This window comes from Moschus berezovskii, chromosome 19, assembly GCF_049115385.1.
Source record: "Moschus berezovskii isolate FMDL1 chromosome 19, NW_MosBer_1.0, whole genome shotgun sequence".
NCBI lineage: Eukaryota > Metazoa > Chordata > Mammalia > Artiodactyla > Moschidae > Moschus > Moschus berezovskii.
In genome coordinates this window covers 53,108,934-53,123,312 of record NC_142478.1, presented here as the reverse complement: position 1 = coordinate 53,123,312, position 14,379 = coordinate 53,108,934, and the positions used below count along the sequence as shown (strand labels likewise).

The 14,379-nt window shown below is 43.0% G+C and overlaps 1 pseudogene; it reads left to right on the top strand.

Moving 5' to 3' along the window:
• Positions 1-259: 259 nt before the first annotated feature.
• On the top strand, positions 260-13,599 carry LOC148774866 (uncharacterized; annotated as a pseudogene).
• The last annotated feature ends 780 nt before the right edge of the window (positions 13,600-14,379 follow it).

Sequence of the window (14,379 nt, the reverse complement as noted above, 5' to 3'; positions counted from 1 at the left end):
AAAGAGGCTTCGTGTGGGGAGAAGATCGGAATGAGGCTGGAAAAACAGGCAGAGACCAGATCAGGAAGATGGAGAAGAAACCTAAGTCTCTCTCTGCTCCCTCGGAGCTTGCAGTCTAACAGATGGTGAGACCTGGACTGAGGATCAATTAATTACAAAGCAGAAAACTCTTGAAGTAGGGACATGACCACATGAAGGAAATGAATGTGAACAAAACAAACATGAGGGACCCTATGAATATGGACGAAACTTCAGTAATATGTCAGACTTCATCCAGAAGTCATATGTTCTTATTGAAGAGAAATCTCAAATGTGCAACGTTTGTGGGAAATTTTCAGGTGGAACGCATACCTTATTCATCATAAGAAAATCCACACGCAAGAGAAGCCTTACAAGTGTCATGAATGTGGAAAAGCCTTTGGCCATAGTTCAAATCTGTCTCTGCATCAAAGAATTCATACCAAGGAGAAACCCTATGAACGTGATGAGTGTGGGAGGGCCTTCCGGCACAGCTCACACTTCATCCAGCATCAGGTCACCCACACGGGCGAGATGCCTTACCTGTGTAACGAGTGTGGAAAAGCCTTTGGCCGGAGCTCAAGTCTCCTCTGACATCAGCGAATCCACTCCAGGGAGAAACCCTGTGAATGTACCGAATGTGGGAAGGCCTTCAGCCAGAGCTCACATCTAACAGAACATCAGCGAGTTCACACCAAAGAGAGACCCTGTGAGTGCAGCGACTGTGGGAAAGCTTACAGTCTGAACTCACACCTTGCTGAACATCACAGGGTCCATACAGGAGAGACTCCCTATGGCTGTAATGAGTGTGGGAAATCTTTCAGCAGGAGTTCACTCTTTTTCAGACATCACAGAATTCACACTGGAGAAAGACCCTCTGAGTGAAGTGAATGCGGGAAGGCCTTTAGTTGCCACTCCTACCTCACTCAGCACCAGAAGACTCACAGTGGAGTAAAATCTTCCAAACATAAAGAATGTGGGAGGATCTTCAAGCACAGTTCATAGCTTATTCATCACCTGGGAACCCATGCAAGAGAAAAACCATCAATGAAGTGAAGGTGGTAAAGCCTTTGGTTGGAGTTCAGCTCCGACATCAGAGAACATCAAAGAACTTGCACTGGGGAGAAAACCTTTGTCTGTAGAGAATGTGGACTGTCTTCAGTCATAGTCCACCTCTTACTAAGACCTGAGAATCCACACAGTAGACAAATCTTTTCTGCATTCAGCGCATGAGAACCTTTAGATAGAGTTCCCGCCTTACTCAGCATTGGCCAGTTCATGTTGGGGGAATGGTGGGTATGGGGAGAGCCTCGCTGTGTGTTGGAAAGGGGCACGAAAGGGGTAGAGTGATGCTATGGAGGGGGTGACGGAAATGGAACCTTTAGTTTGTGTTACTTTTTATTTGATCTTGACGATCTACATCAGAGGGAGATTCTATGGTTTGTTTTTCAAATCTCTACAGTCATCCTCTGAAAACAGGATGAGTGAGGTCCACTCCAGGGAAGAACGAATCAGGGGGATTCAGACTCATGGATCAGGAAAGCAGCAGGGTGACCCTTGAACCCAATAGTTTCCTTCTATCTCACCTGTCCTGTTGGTTGTCACTGTACATGGAAGTGGCTCTTAGGTTTTCTAGGGCCACCATTTTCGCTCCTCACTATCCTGCAGACTACTGAACCTCTTTTTATTTTATATGTCATAGAAGCTTTAAATAAATGGGCCAGTTTTCTAAGCCAAAAAAAAAAAAAGTCCATTAAAAACTAAAACCCAGGGACTGTCCTGGTGGTCCAGCGGTTAATACTTTACCTTCCAATGAAGGGGATGCAAGTTCAATCCCTAGTTGGGGAACTAAAATCCCATATGTTTCATGGCAAAAAAAAAAAAAACAACAACACATAAAACAGAAACAATATTGTGACAAATTCAATAAAGACTTAAACAAACAAAAAATACCCCTAAAACAAAAGCATAAGAGGTCCAGGGTCTCAAATGTTTACATCATGACCAATTTTTTAACCATCCTTGGGCCATGCCTCCTGTGTCTCTGGCAGAGTTTGTTCATGTACCAACACTTGGCAGCTCCAGGCTCAGGTCCCTGGAGCTCTAAATCCCCAAAGAACAGAGATACGTTTTCTACTGACAATTCCTGGAAGTTTCTTTTAATGTCCTGCACATGATTCTCTGTCCCCATAGGGTCTCAACGGCTCCTGCGCAGGTGGGTAGATTGCTCCCATGGGCTTAATAAGGCATGAGCCCCTTCCTCTATAGATTATAAAGTGGAATCAGCTTCATCCACACTACATGGAAGAGAGCAGAGCTGGGATTAGAACTATTTGGGAACCAGCTGGTGGACCCTTCAGTAATACATTTGACTCATGATTTATAAATGGATATACTTCTAATGTAGAGCAGGTTTTCATTCCTGGCAACTGCCTCCAGCCTGGGAGAATTTGTCCCCAGGTGCTCAGGAACTGTTTTATTTAAAGTGATGAGTCTAAACAGAGACCCTTGAGAGCTGTGTAGGAAGATGAAGTGGTGAGTTTTTATTTTATTTATTATTATTATTATTTTTGTCACATTGTGGCATGCAAGATCCTAGTTCCCTGATCGAGGATAGAACCTGTGTCTCCTGCAAGTTTGGAATCCCAACCACCGAACTGCCAGGAAAATCCCAGTAGTGAGATTTTATATCTACCTGGGCAGATAGATGCTTTGGAAGGAGGACTGTCAATTACACTGTCCATTTGGAGGTGGTGCTTATAATTGAAATTATGGTCTCATGACCATTTAATTAGTAAGTGACAATTCTGCAGTTTCTAAACTATTTTCAAATGTGATCTTGAAAAGAAATAAAAAGGCAGGCTTTGACAGAATGCGTATTGCCCAGTCCCCTCCTGCACTCATTTTGGCTTTTCAAGAATCAGCTTACTTTAATTATCCCTATGGTACAGAGATAGTCCTTTCCCTATGGTGTAGGGAAGTGTCCTGGGTCAGATGGCTGGGAAAATAATTAGGACAATAAATACAAATCTAATTTAAATAAGGCTATTAAGAGTTGAAGCTTTACATTTACTATTTAGCATTATCAGTTATATGTGTAACAAACCATTGCACTAAAAACAAAATGACGATAGATCAGTTAGTGTAATTTAAGACATCCATTTACCCCATGCATAGTTTGCAGCTTTACTCTCTTGCTAATAAGTCTGTTAAGCATAATAGCCATTCTTGGCTGGTGGTGTTTAATCACGTTTTAAATGTGATTATCAGCATGTATCAGCAATAAATGGCATGAGTTTCTGACTGAGATTAGGCCATCTGTACACAGTCATCTTTTTCACCCTGTGATTTACATGTCAGCCTAGCTCATCCTGGGTAGAGGAGCTTAGAGGGCAGCGTTCAGAGTTCAGATTTTAACTGCTAAGTCTTCTATCCCTAAAAGAAAAAAAGGAGCCCTAGCAGGCACTAATTGCAAAAGGGCAAGGCTCCTTCACTTTGAGGTTCCGTCCTGATGCTTGGAGTCCTTTCTTGCTAAGGAGACATTAGCACTGGCATCCAACTGGCTTAACTCCAGAGGAGGCTTGATAGCAACTCACAGCTTGTTAGCACATTTCCTGTGAAGAAATACTGTCCTTGGCTTTAAATTGCCCACACTGTATTGTTAAAATCTGGAAACTTTCACCTGTACCTCTCCCTGCCCAGACTGTTTTTGGTTGAGATTGCTTGTATTCTGCATGAACAAAGGCAAATAAATATATTAAGGTTGGGATTACGTCATTTAGATGCTCTGTGTTTCATTTTTAGTCCACTTATGAATGCAAGTTCCTGTGCCTGATGCACAGTGAGGCCAAGCAAACTGAAAGTCGGAGTTTGAAGCAGAGAAATGTTTACTGCGGGGCCATGCAAGGGGATAGGTGGCTCAGGCCCTAAAAGCCCCAACCTCCCCAAGGGTTTCCAAAAAGCATTTTTAAAAGCCAGGTGAGAGAGGGGAGGTCACAGGATCTGTGATCAGATCATGAACAGTTCTCCAAGCTAGGCTTCAACAGTACATGAACTGAGAACTTCCAGATGTTCAAGCTGGATTTAGAAAAGGCAGAGGAACCAGAGATCAAATTGCCAACATCAGTTGGGTCATAGAAAAAGCAAGAGAATTCCAGAAAAATATTTAATTTTGCTTCATTGACTAGGCTAAAGCCTTTGACTGTGTGGATCAGAACAAACTGTGGAAAATTCTTCAAGAGATGGGAATACCAGACCACCTTACCTGCCTCCTGAGAAGTCTGTATGCAGGTCAAGAATCAACAGTCAGAACCAGACATGGAACAATGGACGGGGTCCAAATTGGGAAACAAGTATGTCAAGGCTGTATATTGTCACCCTGCTTGTTTAACTTCTATGCAGAGTATATCATGTGAAATACCAGGCTGCATGAGGTACAAGTTGAAATCAAGATATCTGGGAGAAATATCAATAACCTCAGGTACGCAGATGACACCACCTTTATGGCAAAAAGTAAAGAAGAACTAAAGAGCCTCTTGATGAAAGTGAAAGAGGAGAGTGAAAAAGTTGGCTTAAAACTCAACATTCAAAAACTAACATTCAGTCCCATCACTTCATGGCTATGGGGAAAACCATGGAAACAGTGACAGACTTTGTTTTCCTGGGCTCCAAAATCACTGCAGGTGGTGACTGCAGCCATGAAATTAAAAGATGCTTGTTCCTTGAAAGAAAAGTTATGACCACCTAGACAGCATATTAAAAAGCAGAGACATTACTTTGCCAACAAAGGTCCATCTAGTCAGAACTATGGTTTTTCCAGTAGTTATGTATGGATATGAGAGTTGGACTATAAAGAAAGTTGAGTGCCGAAGAATTGATGCTTTTGAATTGAGTTGTTGGAGAAGACTCTTGAGAGTCCCTTGGACTGCAAGGAGATCCAACCAGTCAATCCTAAAGGAAATCAGTCCTGAATATTCATTGGAAGGACTGATGCTAAAGCTGAAACTCCAATACTTTGGCCACCTGATGTGAAGAACTGACCTCTTGGAAAAGAGCCTGATGCTGGGAAAGATTGAAGGTGGGAGGAGAAGGGGAAGACAGAGGATGAGATGTTTGGATGGCATCACCGACTCAGTGGACATGAGTTTGAGCAAACTCCAGGAGACGGTGAGGAACAGGGAAGCCTGGCATGCTGCAGTCCATGGGGTCACAAAAATCAGACATGACTGAGCAAATGAATGACAACAAGGTTCCAGGAGGCTTGGGGCTATGTGCTCATGGTCATCAAGTAGTCAACATCTTCTGTCTGTTGGAGAGGGGCAGGTTTTTTACACCTGCAAAACAACTCAGGAAATGGTTTGGAGGAAGGCCTGTTCCCCTGCCCCCACCCTCCAAGGCTCCGTGAGATCCTGCTAGTTTATACACCCACATGGGAGCTACTATGAGAAGAATCTGGGACAGGTGCTAGGTCGCTGGCCATGCAAAGACACAAGAATCAAAGTCCCCTTGTCCTGCACTCAGGGAACATCTTCAGTCATAATAACGCTGTGACACAGATGAAAATATCAAATGAACGGAGTGGACTAGGGAGAGGAATTCAAGGTCAGGATATTATGGAATGCTTTAGGGAGATTCACAATTTTCCTCTCTTTTGCTTTGAACCAAGAACTCATTGGTTAGTTTGGGCTTGAGAATTGTAAATATCCAAGGTATCACTCCTCCCAAATAAGGACAGTGATACTTTTGAAGCTTTAGAGCAGGAGTGAAGCAACAGTTATCCTCTACGGTAAGTCCCCTACATTTGAATGTATTCCATTCCAAGATCATCTTCATAAATCCAATTTGTTCGTAAGTCCAACAGAGTTAGCCCAGGTACCCAACTAACACAATCAGATATGCGTTTCACACTAATAATACATTAAAAACAAACACAAAAAATAAAGAAAGCATTTTGAATCTTACAATACGGTGCCTTGAAAAATACAGTAATCCAGTACAACAGCTGGTGTCCAGGGGTGTCATCGCGTGAACAGGCAAGAAGAGTCGCTGACTGGAGGAGGGAGAGGAGGTGGGAGACGGTGAGCTGAAAAATCGTCAGCAACAAGAGACCGAGGACAAGCTGCCGCTTCACTCACACCTGATGTTGATGGAATGCACGTCTGCAACTTTGAATGTTCACAACATAGATGTTCATATGCAGGGGACTTAGTGTATTCTGGGATTAGTTGGATTCCTAGATCTCTGGGCTTCCCTTGTGACTCAGCTGGTAAAGAATCCACTTGCAATGGGGGAGACCTGGGTTTGATCCCTGGGTTGGGAAGATCCTCTGGGGAAGGGAAAGGCTACCCACTCCAGTATTCTGGCCTGGAGAATTCCATGGACTGTATAGTCGATGGGGTTTCAAAGAGTCAGACAGATTGAATGACTTTCACTTCACTTCACTTCAGATCTCTGGAGAATGGCTCCATCAGAGGGTTATGCCTGCTATGTTAACACCCTGCTTTTGAGGGATGAGATAAATCAATTGGTTGAATTCATCTTAAAGTATGCAGATCCCGCATTGTTTTCAGTGGCGCCAGAAAAGTGGAGCCAACTCCCCCAGGTGGATGCTGTTCTAGTCCAGAGGTAATGGGGTACAGTAGAAGGAATATGAATTTTGAAGTCAGAATTGTTTTAAATCTTGGCTCAGGTACTTATTGGCCTGGATACCTTGAGCTTGCCACTGAACTTTTCTAATTCGATTTTATTTTGTGACATTTGATTGTCATAGTAGTTTCCTCAGCGGGTTATTTTGAAATGTAAATGAACAAGGTATCTGGCCTGGCTGTGTGTGCATGCGCTTAGAGCATCTGACTCTTTGTGACCCCATGAACTGTAGCCTGCCAGGCTCCTCTGTCCATGAAATTTTCCAGGCAAGAATGCTGGAGAGGGTTGACATTTCCTTCTCCAGGGGATCTTACCAACCAAGGGATTGAAACTGCATCCCTTGCAGTTGGCAGGCGGATCCTTTACCACTGTGCCACCTGGGAAGCCCTACCTGCAGGGTACTCAGAGGAATGCGATTAAGTTTCAGGGCCTTAGTTAGAGAGGTAAACACCTGATAGGAGAAACGCCATTCTTGGTTCTCTAATGATTTTAGTAGTTGAGATTGATCTTGCTGTTAATTTGTGCCTATGGTCAATCAGAAGGTGATAGATAGCGGCATTCAAAAAAGGACCAAAGAAGCATGCTCCCTGGAAAAGGCAGCCAGTCTTTGGATGGTGCAATGTTTTGCTAAAGGGACTTAACTACCAATGGACTGGATCTCCTGGATGCACCTGCAGGGGGTCCACAGTGAACCCTTCCTCATCCCCTGCCTCCTCATCTCTTTCCATGTGAGTCTTTGTGTAAGGGTGTGTGTTTGTAAACTGCTTGGACATGACATGCTCTTTTCTACCCCAGGACCTTTGCTTCTGATGTTCCCATGTCTCCAGCGCTGAGACCGCAGCTTAACTAGCAGGCTCTCAGGGAAGCTTCCCTTCATGACTGTATCTCAATTATCCTCCTCTCCTTCACATCTCTGTCTTTGCATTTTCTCTATATCAGTTAAACAGGCTAGTTTATGCTAAGATGTCCAACAACCTTAAAATCTCTGTACCTTTAAATTACCCAGGCTTATTTCATGCCATGAGGCCATCTCAGGTCAATTTGGTGACTCTGATGGCCATCATTTCTCAGGGAACTAGGCTTAAGCAGCAGCTGCCATATTGAATGTCACTCATCCTTGTACAGTGAAATGTTCCTGCTGGCAAGGGAGAAATATCACTTTTGCTTATAAAGTGGTCAGAAAACCAGTCCCAGGGGCACTCAACCACAGGGGCAGTGCACTCCTGCTGTGAGCAGGCTGAGAGTTGAAGGTATCTGAGAAGGGACTTGTGCCTATCACCCTATGGTGACTTGTCTCCTCCCATTAGGATGTAAGGAGCAGGGGCCACCTTGCCTTGTTCCCTGCTGTCTACTCAGTACCTTGGACAGCGCCCAACACACAGTAGATGTTCAAGATTGACTGTGTGTCAAACTGGATGTGTGTCTGCCCAAGGCACATACATACTGGCCCTGGTGATTGTATATCTTCAGTGTCTTGTTTCATCCTATGTATGTTGCCCTGGGCTTTCCAGGACGATCCTAACTTCAGATATGATGCTCCTTTCATAAGGTAATACTTAATAGACCACGTGTTCTTATTCTGTGTTGAAAAAGCATGGTCTCCAGGCTCTTAATTCCCTTCATGAAGGAGAGTCACCTCCGCTTCCAAGTCAGAGAAGATACACTTTTGCTCTGGGACACAACAGTTTTCAAAAGCACAGGCTGTCAGGGCTTTGATCTTGAATGTTCAGAACTGGAGTAGAAATTTGAAATTTGGGATCTGAGACCCAATACCTCAGGAGGCTGTGCTTGTTTCTGATGCACTCTTGACACTTCCCTGTAGCAGCAAGTTGGGCAGAAACTGGAGGCATGCTCAGAATAGCAGAGCTTGGTCTCTCCAGTGACCATCACATGGTCCACAGCCCCTGGCGCAGCATGAGCATTTCAGGCCTGCTCAGCCATGAAAAGTGACATCACCTTGCATTCTGGGGCCTTTATCCTCTAGAGTCTGGCCTGACACTGACTCCCATCTGGATTTTGTTATTACCTGAAATTTTTATCATTTTGGAAAATGCACTATTCATGCTATCTCTAAAATACATCTTTATCAGATTTTCTGTGTTCCAGAACACTGAGTGAATTCTTTTTCCCCTTTCCTGGAATCCAGAAAAATAGCCCCTCCAGTACTGAACATGGAGGCCTTTTCCTATCCTGAGCCAAATTCTGTTTTCATGTCCCATAACTGGACCCATGAGCAAGTCTTAAGGGAGAAGAGAAACGTAATACTTTTGATCACTACTTGCTGTTACCTCATACATGCATTTCACTCATAATTCCTCAGTTAGGACAAATGCATTTTTTTCCCCAATAAAACTATTGCAGATGGAAGTATGGGCACAATCCCACATATGATATTTCAGGGATATTTAAATGGATGTCGACCAGCAAAGGACATGTAAGAAAAGTTACATCCACATAGTCCTTTCTAAACATGTAGTTAGACTGAATTACTTTAGAATAATTGTCCTATGTCAGTGGTTTGCAAATGGGGGCATTTTGTCCCCAAGAGAACAGTGGACAGCCTGTAGCTACATTGTTTTTATTTATTTATTTATTTTTTGCTTTTTTTTTGGGTCATGCCATGCAGCCTGTGAGATCTTAGTTCCCCAACCAGGAATCGAACTCATGTCCCCTGTATTGAAAGCATGGAGTCTGAACCACTGGATGACCGGGGAAGTCCCTGTAGCTACATTGTTGGTCATCACACTGGGATGTTACGGGCATCGAGTGAGTAGAAGTCAAGAAAGCCATTCAACATCCTACAAGGCACAGGACAGCCTGCCTTACAAAAATTAATGATCTAGTCTATCACATCACTAGTGCCCAGGTCGAGAAACTGTGTCTTATAAGAACAAGTTTGAGGCTTTCGTAATTAATACAATGAGCCCAGTAGAAGATGTGACTGAATTATTGGATTTTCATTAATTGGAGTATTTCATCTCTTCTGAAAGAGAGCTCATCACTTAGGACTATTTACACACTTTGCATTTACAAGAGCCAGCAAATCCCTTCCATTGAATTTCTGCCCAGAAAAGAAGCATTGTAGAGACCCCAGGTTAATTGAACATTATAAGAATTCTGATTTGATTTCTGACTCAAATGGCATTCAGAGTACTGTTCCACTTGTGGGCTAATAGTAACTCCATCACTAAATCCTCAAGCTTCCTGGGGAGGGAGGAGCTATGTAGGTTTGTCCTTATAACCTCAATGTCCTTGCACTTCAAGGATGCATAAGACATGTCCTTTCTTTGAACTGCGGTTTGGGAATAGCTTATTGTGCTCTCTTTCTCCTGAATATATGTATTTATGCATGCACGTGTATTAAGTATGCGTGTGTGCATATGTGCATATGCAGATATTCATGTGAGTATGTGTAAGAGTGTATGCATATTTTCTTCTTTCAGTCTTGTATTTCTCTCTTTGCTCTATGACATTTAAGTAATCACTGGTGATTACTTGTATTTCTAAGGTGCTGTGAGCCCTGTTTTTATTGTTGTTATTTTTGACAAAGGTGGTAATCTCTGTTACCTGTGATACCTCATGGGAAATAAATAAATGAATATATATACATATGTATATGTGTATTAATATCTGTGTGTTTGTGTGTGTGTGTGTGTGTGTGCACTCAGTCATGTCTGATTCTTTGTGACTCCATGGACTGTAGCCTGCCAGGCCCCTCTGTCTATGGGATTTTCCAGACAAGAATACTGGAGTGGGTTGCCAATTCCTCCTCTAGGGGATCTTCCCAACGCAGGGATCGTACCCGAGTCTCCTGTGTCTCCTGCATTGGCAGCCGCATTTTTTACCACTGAGCCACGGAAAAACCCTGTCTAATCATTAGAGTTTCCTAAAAGGAAGCTACAGTGTCACCCTTTGTGTGTGACTGTGTTGCTGCTGAGATGCCAGGGCAAGTCAGGAACACACTGGTACTAGTGTCAGATGCAGCTGCTATTTGGTCCCCTCATGACCAGCATAACCTGCAGCTGGCTGAAGTTTTGGCCACTCTCCAAGGGCTCCATGGAGAAGCTAGCTTAGGAGCACGCATAGGATGTGGAGTTGGTAACCCGGCCACATTGGCAGCCAGCTGACCCTCTAACTAATGAGACTTTTTCTAATGCCGGGGCTGAGCGGCCTTGCTCAGAGGATCTGCTTCATGGGGAAGCAGAAGCTTTTGGAAAAGTTGAGAGCCCTCTGCTTCCTTGATTGAGAGTGCTACCATGTCTGAGAAAGGGCCAGATTCTCTATAAAAGGGAAATCTATGGACCAGTGGTAGGAGAGTTAAGATCAGGTCCTGAGTTCTCAGAGCAGGGTATTCCTGAAGCCTTGATGTCCTCATGTTAATAATGCTGTTCTCCAAGCACCCCTGCTATTTTAACTTCTGGGCAAATGGTAGGATTGGTGTCTTGACTCCTTTGTGGTCAGAGGGCAGGTGGCTGCTCTGGCCAGTGAGGCTGCAGTGGAAATGATGGGCATCACTTTCAGGCAGGGCTTTTCCTTGGCCGGTGCCTTTCACCTTTGGGCCAGATCAAGGATTATAGATGTGCACAGTTAACAGCATTGTTTTAGATGCACTACATATCTTTTGTCAAAGTCATAAAGAAACTGATCAGAATACTATTGACCTGAGTGGGAGGGTTTAGAGAATCTAGGGTACAGGAATGGAGGCAGAACTTTCATTGTATACCACTGTGTAATTAATGACCTTTTAACCATGAAAGTGATCGTCACTCAGTCATGTCTGACTCTGCAACACCATGGACTGTACCCTGCCGGATTCCTCTGTTCATGAGATTCTCCAGGTAAGAATACTGGTGTGGATAGCCATTCCCTTCTCCAAGGAATCTTCCCAACCCAGGGATAGAACCCAGGTCTCCTGCATTGTAGGCAGATTCTTTACCAGCTGAGCCACCTGGGAAGCCCCCAAATATCATTAAGTGATGTAAACTGAAATACACATACTTCAAATCCTGTCTCAGACAAATCCAAGATTTTCCACTGCAGGGATCACAAGGAAAACCATTGAAGACACACGCACCCATTATGGATATTGTCAGGATCCATCACATTCTTTCTTAAGCTAATAAGCATGAGTTTCATTTTTTACATTAGGAGACTTAAAAAGGAGCATATGCTCACAAAGGATATTTCAATTATTATGCACTGTAAGAGCTCTCTTTCTAGACATGAATGTGGAGAATGGAGAGAAGAACTTCTTCTAAAGGCTGCAGTTAGAGAGGCAGTGTAAGATGCTTTCTGAGCCTGCGTGTGCTACAAGGGGTTGGGGATATCATCAAAGACAGAGGCAGAAAATAAAAGCTGTATAATTGGGTCAGTTGTCTTAGCTGTCCCCAGTTCTGTCATGGTGATTTCTCCACAATCACATGAGTTGGAAGTTAGGATGAGCTATTAGTATGAGATACAGCTGTAGATTTGGGCAGGTGAGAAAACTGAAGGCCCTGAACATTTGCTCATTATCGGGATTTATTGTTTTGGACTCTGGAGAAGTGTTAGCTCAGCAAAAATAAGGTCACTCAAACCAATCCACAAGGTAGATGATGCTTTAATAGGAAACAGAAAAGGAGAATAAACAAAAAGAACCCCCACTAATTTTCTATGGTTGTAAAACAGGATTCGTGATTTGGTTTCAATACTGTGAAATGAATGAGGAGCCAGATAGGGTTCCTTGGAGAATTTCTGCTAAAAACATGTTGTTTAGCTTCAAACAATACCAGTGCAGCCCACCAAACCACGGAGAGTTGGGTTGATTATAGCTTTCTATTTTTAAATACGGTATTTCTAGCTTCCAGGACACTAAAGACTAAAGCATGACAAACTACCATGGATCTATCATTCAGTTTGTCAAAGCTCAATATTTTGGCAAATATCCTGTAGTTTCTTTAAAAGAAAGAAAGAATGACAGATAAAATTGAAACCTTAACCTACCAATTCTGACTGTACCTTCTTATCTTCCTCCCAGGAGGGAGCCATTCTTCTAAATTTGGTCATTCTAAGGAACATATATGTACATATATCTGTGCAGTGCTCTACTAAGTCACTCAGTCATGTCCGACTCTTGGTGACCCCACCGACTGTAGTTCACCAGGCTCCTCTGTCCATGGGAGTCTCCAGGCAAGAATACTGGAGTGGGTTGCCATTCCTTCTCCAGAGGATCTTCCTGACCTAGGGATCAAAGCTGCATCTCTTGAGCCTTCTGCATTGGTAAGAGGGTTCTTTACCACTGAGCCACCTGGGAAGCTTATTTGAAATGCTGTATTTATAAAGACACTTTTCATCCCAAGTCTTTATGGTATGGTAGATATGTATATATGTATCAATTTATACTATTATGCTGTGAAGCTCCATTTACAATTAGCTTTTCCTTTAAAATTCTCAGGCTTTATGTGTGTACATGTGTATACACACATCATATATATGCACATACATACACATGCATCTATACACAAACACACATATGTATTCCCACGTACATATAGTCAGGAGTAGGATTTCTGATTTGCAGGGCAAGTGCAGCTTCAGCTTTACTAGCTACTGCTAAATTGTTCCCCAAAGTCGTGATGCCAATTTACATTTCCATCAGCAATGTACCAGAGTTTCTAGCCTCTAGATCATCTCCAAAACTGCTTAATATTTTCACCTTGGCAGATGTTTACAGCTGAATCCTTTTTTGTGAGCAGTTTGCTGGGTTTTGGCAGATGTGTTACCCATAATAAGTTCCTGGGAGAGGACCTGGACCTCAGTAAGCCAGTGTTCGTCAGAATCACACTTTTGGAGAGATTATTCCTGGTCCAGGGGGAAGACTATCTTGATAAAATTTCGGGCACAGAGGATCAAACCCCTTTTGCTAGTAATGGCATGCTCTCTTACAATGGGTCCTGAAGACTCAACTTTCAGAACCCAGGCTTCCATTTGCTGGGTTCGTCCTCCTGGTGTGGGAGCTGATTGAAGTGTTATTCACCCCAACACAGAGAGGTAGGAGGATAGAACTAGGTGGGAAGCAGCCTGTGAACCTTTGGGAAAAGAATGAAGCTGACATGGAGTCCTCAGTTTTAAAGAGGGACAGGGGAAAGTTGGGAGGGGCCGTTCTAAGCAAAAAGTCCATTGGAGGAAACTGGGAGTTTGAAGTTTACTGACTTTTCATTGGCTAAATTGTGATGGCCTCTCATTGACTGATTTGTTGCCAGACAGACTTTTCTCTAAGTTTCCTTCCTTCTGCTGTGCGGAGTTAAGAAGTGCTGTTTCCTGATGGAGAGGCAGAATTTGCCGCATTGTATTGGGATCCATATTGATATCTAGTGGTATGTGCCCGAATGTCCCTTTCTGGTCCCCTGACTCCTTTTGGTGAGGTTTCCCTTTATTGATTTTCACAGTGAGAAAAATGACAATTTTTCTCTGAATTGCAGAAATATGAATGCATTTCTTCTTTTTGAACTTTCTAAGTGTTATGCAATGATTAGTGTTTTCATAATTTAAAAAGTATGTTTTAAAGTTGCTATCACTGTTTGCCAACTAGAGTTTGATTAGCTTTTTTGGTACCTCTTAGTTTATATTTGTACTATGAAAACTGAAAGAGTTATGATCTGTTTTTTATGATTTTGTCAACTATAATGAAGTAAAATTGAAGTAAACTAATGAGCAACATGTGTACAGTCTGTTCAG